Source organism: Camellia sinensis, chromosome 6 (assembly GCF_055761805.1).
Source record: "Camellia sinensis isolate YWXY chromosome 6, ASM5576180v1, whole genome shotgun sequence".
Lineage (NCBI taxonomy): Eukaryota > Viridiplantae > Streptophyta > Magnoliopsida > Ericales > Theaceae > Camellia > Camellia sinensis.
In genome coordinates, this window is record NC_138966.1 from 147744495 (window position 1) to 147754593 (window position 10099).

The following is a 10099-nucleotide window of genomic DNA, read 5'->3' on the forward strand; positions in this document are numbered from 1 at the left end:
GTGGGGTGAATTACAGTTGTCCATGCATTAGGACGTGAGTGTTTAGTTTCGGCACATTTATGAATGTGCTAACGTTCTGTGTTACCTTTATTAGGATGTCAGGGCGAGGAAGAGGTGCTAGGCGTGGTAGACCTGCAAGGCAGGAAGCACCATTACCGGAGGAGGTTCCGGCAGTACAGGAGGGAGTTGGCCAGGCCAATGTGGCCGAGCCAGCAGGTCAGCAGGCTATGGGTGCCTTGGCCAGAGAGATAGCAGGAGCTTTGGGTATTCTTAGAGCTAGGAATCAGGCAGCTGAGGCAGGGCCTTCTTTCTTGAAGAGGGAGTTTTTCCGGTCAAATCCGGATGAGTTTATCGGGGATCCGAAGGAGCCACTGAAGGCTGATGAGTGGCTAGAGCAAATGAGTAAGACGTTCGAGATGCTTGGCATCGAGGACGGAGCACTGAAGGTGACCTTGGCATCCTTCCAACTGAAGGGAGATACGGGTCAATGGTGGAAGTACGAGAAGGCTCGTGTTGGTGGTACTTGGGAGACGTTTGTGAATGCTTTTCAGGAGAGGTTTTTGTCTGCAGCAGCTAGGGAGAAGCTGAGGGATCAGTTCAGCCGGCTTAATCAGCAGGGCTTGTCAGTGGCCGAGTTTGAGGCTACTTTTACCAGTTTGTCCAGGTTTGCACCTGAACTGGTGGCGTCTGAGGAACGCCGTTGCTATGAGTTTGAGCGGAAGTTGAGACGGGGCCTCAAGTTGAGAGTTGGTGGGTCTTATATCCGAGAGTATAGGCACCTGGTAGATGCTGCAGCTCATATGGAGCTCATGATGCAGGAAGAGGATGAGGGGCAGAGAGGCTCCAAGAGGAGCCAAGATGGCCAGGGTGATGGCAGGAGGCAGAGGGGTTCTAACCCTCAGCAGTCGCAGAGTGGTGTTGCTAGATCGACCTTTCCAGTGCCGAGTGCAGGATCGGGGAGAGGTAGTCAGGGGGATTTTACCTGTTACAAGTGTGGCCAGTTGGGTCACAAGGTTTCTGTTTGCCCGCAAAAGGGTGGGGGTCAGAGAGCTGCTTCTTCTTCAGCTAGACCGCAGAGTCAGAGTTTGGGCAGGGGGCAGCCCTTGTCTTGTTATCAGTGTGGACAGCCTGGGCACCTGAAGAGGTTTTGCCCGCAGTTGAGTGCCACGTCGGGAGCGTCTGGTTCTAGGCAGACGCAGGGTTTTCAGCCAGCTCAGTCTGTGCAGGCCTCGAGGGCCAATCCGGGAGCTTCGTCATCCCAGTCTGTGCAGCAGTCTTTTGCTCCGAGAGGTGAGCAGGTAGACCAGGGGCCTACGGGGCGCGTGTATGCTGTTACCGCGCAGGATTTAGTACCGGCTCCATCAGTAGTGAGAGGTACTTTTCTGTTTTGCAACTCGGTTGCTAATGTGTTGATAGACACGGGTGCATCTCATTCTTTTGTATCTGCTGCATTTGCATCTGTTTTGGAATTGGAGTTAGCACAGTTAGCATCTCCTATTTGTGTGGTATCGCCTTTGGGTGGTGAGTTGATCTTGAAACAGGGTGTTAGAGGTTGTGATATAGAGGTCGCCGACTATAGGCTTCCTTTTCCGTTTGTTGTCATGCCCATGAAGGGTTTTGATGTTATTTTGGGTATGGACTGGCTATCGTCATACCGGGCTGTTATCGATTGTTACCGCCAGAGGGTCACGTTATGTACCTTGAGCGGGGAGTGGTTCCATTTCTTGGGAGACCGGGTTGGTAGTGTTTTGCCACCGGGGTATGATTCGCGAGGGCGAAGTGAGCTTAGTGGTCTACTTGCTAGCTTTGAGAGTGGTGAGAGTGGTGAGACCCAGCTTGTGTTGCCGAGGGTGGTTTGTGAGTATTCGGATGTCTTTCCCGAAGATCTTGTTAGTTTGCCACCTCACCGAGAGATAGAGTTCTCTATTGATTTAGTGCCTGGCACGGCGCCGATTTCTATGGCACCTTACCGTTTTGCTCCAGCAGAGTTGGTTGAGTTGAAAGTTCAGCTCCAGGAATTGCTAGATAAGGGCTTTGTTCGCCCTAGTGTTTCGCCGTGGGGAGCACCGGCCCTCTTTGTTAAAAAGAAAGATGGTGCCTTGAGATTGTGTATTGACTATCGGAAGTTGAATCGGGCTACGGTTAAGAATAAGTACCCTATGCCCCGTATAGATGACTTGTTTGACCAGTTGAAGGGTTCCCGTTGTTTCTCTAAGATAGACTTGAGATCGGGTTACCACCAGTTGAGGGTCAGGGAGGAGGATATTCCTAAGACGGCATTCCGTACGCGGTATGGCCATTACGAGTTTCTGGTGATGCCATTCGGGCTTACCAATGCACCGGCAGTCTTTATGGACTTGATGAACCGGATCTTCCGGGAATTTTTGGATCGGTTTGTAGTCGTTTTTGTGGACGACATTCTTATCTATTCGCCTTCTGAGGAAGAGCACGAGGAACATTTGAGAGTGGTGCTTGAGTTACTTAGAGCCCATAGACTGTATGCCAAGTTTGGGAAGTGTGAGTTCTGGCTGAGAGAAGTCAAATTCTTAGGCCACGTGGTATCCGAGAAAGGGGTGTCTGTTGATACATCCAAGGTTGAGGCAGTGCAAGATTGGGCACAGCCTAAGAGTGTGTTCGAGATCCGCAGTTTTCTGGGTTTGGCTGGGTATTACCGTCGGTTTGTGAAAGATTTCTCCAGGTTAGCATCACCGTTGACTAGGCTGACTCGGAAGGGAGTCAAGTTGGTGTGGAATGAGACTTGCGAAAAGTCGTTCCAAGAGTTGAAAGTTAGATTGACCACCGCTCCGGTGTTAATTATTCCGGAGAGAGGGTTGGGTTATGCGGTTTATTGTGATGCCTCACGAGAGGGTTTGGGTTGTGTGTTGATGCAAGAGGGGAAAGTGGTAGCTTATGGCTCACGTCAGTTGAAAATATACGAGAAGAATTACCCTACTCACGACCTAGAGTTAGCGGCTGTGATCTTTGCCTTGAAAATTTGGAGGCACTACCTTTATGGTGAGAAGTTCGAGGTGTTCTCGGACCACAAGAGTTTGAAGTATCTGTTTACACGGAGAGACTTGAATTTGAGGCAGAGGAGATGGATGGAGTTCATCGAGGATTATGATTTTGAGTTGCATTATCATCCGGGAAAGGCCAATGTTGTGGCCGACGCCCTTAGTAGGAAATCCATTAGTGATGTAGCTAGTATAGCCATCCGAGAATGGAAGATGTTGGGAGCACTTGGCGAGTTTAATTTGCTACTGGGCGAATCTGTTGAGGCTGCGGCCTTATTTTCTGTTGTTGCACAGCCTACACTTGTGACTAGAGTGTTAGAGGCACAGAGAGGTGACCTAGAGGTAGAATCCCTCCGAGAGAAGATCTCCAGTGGGAAGGTTGAGAAGGGTTTGACGGTGTATCCCGACCTGAGTGTGAGATACCGAGACCGTTTGTTTGTACCGGAGTCTTGCCGAGAGGAGGTACTCCGGGAGTTTCACCATTCGCGCCTTGCGGTGCATCCAGGAGGTACTAAGATGTATCAGGATTTGGGTCGCCAGTTTTGGTGGCGGGGTATGAAGAGAGATGTGGCTGTTTTCGTATCGAAGTGCCTTACTTGCCAGCAAGTGAAGGCCGAGCATCAGAGGCCAGCGGGTTTGTTGCAACCCTTGCCTATTGCCGAGTGGAAGTGGGAGCATGTCACTATGGACTTCGTTGTAGGTCTTCCGAGGACTCAGCGGGGTAGTGATGCCATTTGGGTGGTTGTAGACCGGTTGACTAAGTCAGCGCACTTTATTCCTATGCGCGTGAGAGATTCGGTGGATCATCTTGCCGACTTGTATATTCGGGACGTAGTGAGATTGCACGGGGTCCCAGTGACGATCGTCTCAGATAGAGATCCTCGTTTTACTGCTAGGTTGTGGCAGAGCTTGCAGAGTGCCTTGGGCACTAAGTTGACCTTTAGTACGGCTTATCATCCTCAGACTGACGGGCAGTCCGAGCGTACTATCCAGATCCTCAAGGATATGCTTCGGGGTTGTGTCCTGGACTTCAGTGGGACGTGGGAGAGGCACTTGCCATTGGTAGAGTTTGCCTACAACAACAGTTTTCAGTCTAGCATCGGTATGGCACCGTTTGAGGCCTTTGGTGTTTGAGGTAGGTGATCATGTCTTTCTGAAGATATCACCTAGGCGAGGCTTGATGAGATTTGGGAAGAGTGGGAAGTTATCCCCTCGGTTTATTGGTCCTTTTGAGATCCTTGAGAGGATTGGCGAGGTTGCTTATCGGTTAGCCTTACCGCCGCAGTTGTCCGGAGTGCATGATGTGTTTCATGTGAGTATGCTTCGGAAGTACGAGCCAGATCCATCACATGTGTTGGATTGGACCGATTTAGAGGTAGATGAGGATGCCTCGTATGAGGAGAGACCGGTTCGGGTCTTGGATAGGCGGGATCAGGTCCTGCGTGGCAAGACTATTCCTTTGGTGAAAGTCTTGTGGAAACATCACGGAGTGGAGGAGGCCACTTGGGAACGTGAGTTGGAAGTCCGCGAGAAATATCCGGACTTGTTTGTTGATATGTAAGCTTGTATTTACATTTTGAACTATTGTTGAACTTAAGAGCTTTTATATATGTCTTAAGTTGTGAAACATTGAAAATGTTTTGGTTTATTGGAAGTATGTTTTGGAACTTGCCTCATATGGAAGTTGAATGTGACACTATATGTGTTGAATGTATTGTTGAAATTGGAAAGATAATGCGTAATGTTGATGCATGTTGAAAGTACATATGTTGTCTACATATTGTGAAATACCTCTTGTTAAAGGGAGGGGGTGACCGGTAATGGGTCGAATTGTTGAATGTTAAATTGTAACATTGTTTAAATTGGGAGAAAACTTGTTTTTTTTTGAAAACTTGTGCTTAATTTCGGGGACGAAATTCTTTAAGGGGGGGAGGTTATAGCGATCCCGGGTTTACCCTTGTTGAACAGTGATCCGGACATGTGTCCGTAGATGTTGGTAGTTGTTTATCATCTTGATTGCATCCTTTTTACTTTGTTTTTGGGTTATAGGATGTGTTGGGCAGGTTTGTTACAGGTTGGTTGAGTTTAGAAACCAAAACTAGTTGCCCAGATTTTTGGCCTGTACACTCGAGCGGAGATTACACCCATTCAGTATTTTCTTGTGCAGCGTTGTATGCTCGAGCGTAGAGTTGGAAGCTCGAGCGGAGGCCTGGTTCTGTATAGATGCTGGGAGAGTGCATCCGGCGCTCGAGCGGAAGTTTGGACGCTCGAGCGGGAGTCTGTGAGTGACGCTCGAGCGGGGTGTTTTACGCTCGAGCGGGAGACTGGGTTTAAGTCCCGAAATTTGTGACTTTTTAAATCACTTTTTGCTTTCTCTTCTCTCTCTTACTTTTCCAAAATCACCATTGTTGAGCCTCTCACTCTAGAACTCTACCTTCTCTCTAGGTTTTGATCTAGTAGGAGTGATTTGCTCATCTTTGGCCTTTACAAAAAAGTTGTTGATCGTCGAGGGCTACTTTTTAATCTGAAAATCTCGGGTTTCGGAGCACGTTGGGTTTTGTCGTCTTCTCCTTTGGGACTCCAAATTTGAGGTAGGGATATCCTACTCCTCTCTATGGATTTTGTCTTTAAATTTTAGTATTTTGAGATGTTGGGGTTGGTTTGGTAATTTGGTGAAAGTTTGGGGCTTTTGTGTAATTTTACAAAAGTTGGGGTTTTATATGTAATAAACCTAGATGCATGTTTGGCATAGATAAATGGTATATATGTTGAATCATTGATGAAAATGGGACCCAAGGGTTGTAATGTAAATATATGGGAATTGACCTAATTACATTGTTTGATTAATTGGGATAATTAATTGTGAGAAATGAGGAAATGAAATGTTGATTGAATATCCATTTGTGCATTTATTTTCTGTTTAGAAATGACTGCTTGGGGCTATCGGTGGAGGATAGTCGTGATTGTTGTAGACAATGCATGATGATTAGGCAAACGGAAACTAATCAATTGAATGTGTCATGGAATTTGACAGTTGATAGAATACATTAATTATATGTATTGAGTGATTGTATATAGAACCAATGTGTTTGTATACGTTATGTGTAGAGGAGGAGATGGGGGATGTACTCCGCGGTTTAGGGGAAGATAGGGGATGTACCTCTAAACCGGATAGTGTTGGGAGAAGATAGGGGATGAACTCCGTAGATACAGCTCATATGCTTGTCTAGAGAAGTGAAGATAGAGCTTATATGCTTATCTTTGTGAAGTGTGGATATAGCTTATATGCTTATCTGTGGATATTGTTGTTATACATATCTGTTGAGAATGTGGGTAGCGCTTATATGCCTATCCGTTGAAAAAGGGAAAATGAAAGGTAACTTGGACTTATAAGTCGTATGACATAAATATGTGATTTATGTGAATGTATCAGTGTTGGCCATCTATCAATTACTAATATTTTAGTCATTGTTCATGGTTGGTTTAGTGTATTTCTACTGGGCTGTGGCTCACCCTATATGGGAATATCATTTTCAGGTACAGGTAGCATGCCACCTCCAAGGACATAGCTTGGGAGGCTAGAGGCGGACATACTTTTGTCGCTTTACTTTTTGATGTATTACATGTAAATTCAAGCCAAGGGCTTAACGTGTATGAGTTAGTACTCTTTGGTTGTAACCAAGTGTTAACTTGGAAAGCTGTAAGCCTATAGGGCATTTGCTTTTGTTGTTAACATGTAATACTCCTGTAATGAAACTATGTTGAATAAAGAATGTGGTTGTTTTACATATCAAAGCATGTCTTATTTGATGAGTTTAATGTTATTATTTTGAGGGCGTTACAAATTTCTTTATATATTACCCATGGATGGTCCACGGCTTGCCAATTTTGTCATTTCCTGAAGGGCCTCATACCTTCTATAAAATTATGAAGCAACTAATCCTGGATCTTACTGAAAAAACATTGGTAATTAGACACGTTTTTCCATGAGACCATTTGGCGATTCCTTTTTCTCTCTCCAGATTGCCAGTAGTTCAACAGTTCTGAACCGTTGTGTGAATGTTGATTCCTCCAACGGAGTTGACATCTCATTAGCATAAGCTAGGAGACCAGCATACCTAATCATTGCCCTGTCATCAGTTGCAAACAACTTTCTGCCTCTCTCCGAGCACATGATTCTCATCATCTCTTGCAAGCGTTCATTGCAGCCCACACCACCAACAATGAGAACATCTTTCTTGTGTGCCACTGCTCGTTCTGTAATCTCCACGAGTGTTGGAAACACAGTTTCCTAAAACAATTTAAATTGTATGCAGAAATTGAGCCCACAATTAGATCATGTAAACTAAATATTCAACTAAAACTTGCAATATACAAAAAAAAAACAGCTATACCAAATTGCCAGCTAAACTTTTTATCACCACAAAATGTGTATTATTAAAAATTGGAAGCATTCCAAATGATTACCTGAAGAGAATAGCATAAATCTGCAGGGGTGCATTCATTATTTTTTAGCTTTTCCTCAGAAGTGGATTTAAGGTAACTCAATATTCCACTAAACGAAACATCCATTCCATTGAAAACATAGGGTAGGTCCATAAACTTTTCTCGTTTCTTGGCAAGCTGATGAAGAAAGGCAAAAAAAAAAAAGGCAAAGTCAAGCAGAAAGCATTTCTTCATCACGTCATTTTAAGAACATTCTGAAGCCTATCTAAGAAATTTTAAGAATATAACCAGAACGAAAAGTAAGTATAAAATAGTAAACCAAAGTTCCAGAGAGAATCTTTATAAATGAGAGGTGATGAAATGTGTGACAAATCTTGCAGATATAATCTAAACTTACCCCCAAAAAAAAATAAACTTACAGATCAATCATGTGTTTAAATATAGAAAAACAAAAACAAAGAGATGAAGGTATAATAAAAATGTAGTTAAACATATTTATAAAAAAAAAAACAAAAAGAACTAATCAAATAAGATGACTAAGGCCTCGTTTGGGAACAGACTTTTTAAGTATTTTTTTGACTTTTTGACTAAAATATGATGTAAAAAAAAACTAGTATTTTTAGGATAACTTTTTAAATTTTTACCAAAAGATGTGCAAAAAATAGAAAAAAAAATGAATCTTTCATTTTTTTGGTATAAGTGTTGGCTTTTTGATTTTTTTAGTGACTTTTTAGCTTTTTGGCTAAAAAAGTCACTGGCCAAACGAGGCCTAAATCTATTGGAGAAAGGTAATCTGACAATGTTAAAAACCACAGATAAGCATCTATTCGCTTTGTCAAACAAGAACTTAAAATACAGGTACCTAACTTGAACCTTGCACTATATTCACCAATATCTACTGTTCACTGACAAAACTCAAAATAGAACAAGAAGCACAAAAGTTGGATTGTATGCAATAATTCAATAATAAAATCTCAACCCAACAAAGCCTGCATCCAAACCCTTTACGGTAGGTTTCATCTTTAGCATTCAATCAACTCCATCTAGAGGCTTATTCTCTCATAAATGCATGGCAACTATTTCTTTATCATAGCCCCAGCTGATGTTCATTGTGGCCTTCCACTTATTCTTTTAGCAGAAAACTGAGAGGAAGGATTACGTAATGAGGAAAGAAAAGAAAGAAAAAGGAAAAATCACCTCACCCCTTATCTGTAAGGTCAAGCAAGAAAAAAAGAAAAAGAAGTAAAGACAACTAACGGCTTGTTTAATCATTTTCTCTTACAAATGAAGAGAAGGGTGTTATATGGCTAACTACAATGGCCTAACAACCACCAAATTCCGACCTTCAACAAAGTTCGTAAACAGGTACACAATAAACATTTATTCTTTAAAGATTAAGAAAATTATCAAAGAGTCTCAAAATTTGCAATTGTCTGTGTGTGTCCTCTGAGAAGGCAGGGGGGCGAGGATACACCAAAATCGAGCCATACAACATTCAAAGATCAGAAACTTTCAAGCCATAACCAAAATTTATTCCAGTACAGTGCAGGTTAGACAAGTAACATCAGAAGGTGTCATACAAGTATAAAGTTATCTCAAACAATCGACAGAGAACAGATCAATAAAAAAAATCCGCAAACTTCTATGGTTAAACAAGTAAAACACCAAATAGAAGCTAAATTTAATTTTTTTGTCTTCCTGAAGTTCGAAGACAATTGAACATGATAACCTATCAAAGATATGACTATTAATGGTCAGTCTCCATGTCAATTTACCTGATATAGGTTAAGGAAACTCACTGCCAATTGCATACCTGCTCCATGTTGTACCCAGGGTATGGATCATTAGACAGAGTTAGAACCCTCGCAAACCGGTCCAAGCAATTCCCAACAGCAATATCTATATAGTCTCACCAAAAATCCAATACCGCCCCTCGCTATAGGCAATCACCTGTTTGTTCCCACCGCTTACATATAGCACAACAGGGTCATCTGCTCCGGTGACAACCCTTCCCATCTCAATATCAGCAACGCAATGATTTACCACAGCAATGGGTTTCTTCCAAAGCTGTGAAAGAATCTGAACAACAACAGCGGTAACCTGTAATGGCGCATCCATACCTGGTCCTTCAGTGTAACAAAGACAGTCAATGTCATTTGGGGAATCTGCAGATCCTTAAGCCAAGATTTGATAAGTGGCAGAATGTGTTGGAAATGGTGTTGGGCAGTTTGCCAGGGAAGGAATCCCTACCCTGGTGGGGTAACATAGGTGTGTCTTGGGTTTGATAAACCATCAAGGGTCACAACCCCAACACTAATCTTATTGGCTGACCCCAAACCCTAGAGCTATCATCTTCTTCATCTTTAAGAATAATATGCCTGACTCCTTATCCAACGTCTTCAAATTAGGTTTGATGACTTCAACTGAAATTACGTATTCCTATTATCTCAGAAGAAAAAATACATAGTTAAGAGACTGTCATAACTAGATACATTTCATGTGTTGCACGATTGGAGGTGCCAGAAATGATTATGAAGTTGTAACATGTATATAGTGAATGTTACAGACAATAATACCATTGTAGTGGAAAAAAATGAAATGGGCTCACTGTTGGAAATAAATTGAATCCAAAGTAAGGC

General features: G+C 43.0%; 1 pseudogene across 1 annotated transcript; it reads right to left on the minus strand.

Annotated features, from left to right (window-relative positions):
• Window positions 1–6852: 6852 nt before the first annotated feature.
• Window positions 6853–9821, minus strand: LOC114315663 (uncharacterized; annotated as a pseudogene). Its single transcript, XR_014333287.1, has 3 exons — window positions 9274–9821; window positions 7482–7637; window positions 6853–7305 (listed from the first exon to the last, which is right to left on the minus strand). The product of XR_014333287.1 is annotated as an uncharacterized LOC114315663 (transcript).
• Between the last annotated feature and the right edge of the window lie 278 nt (window positions 9822–10099).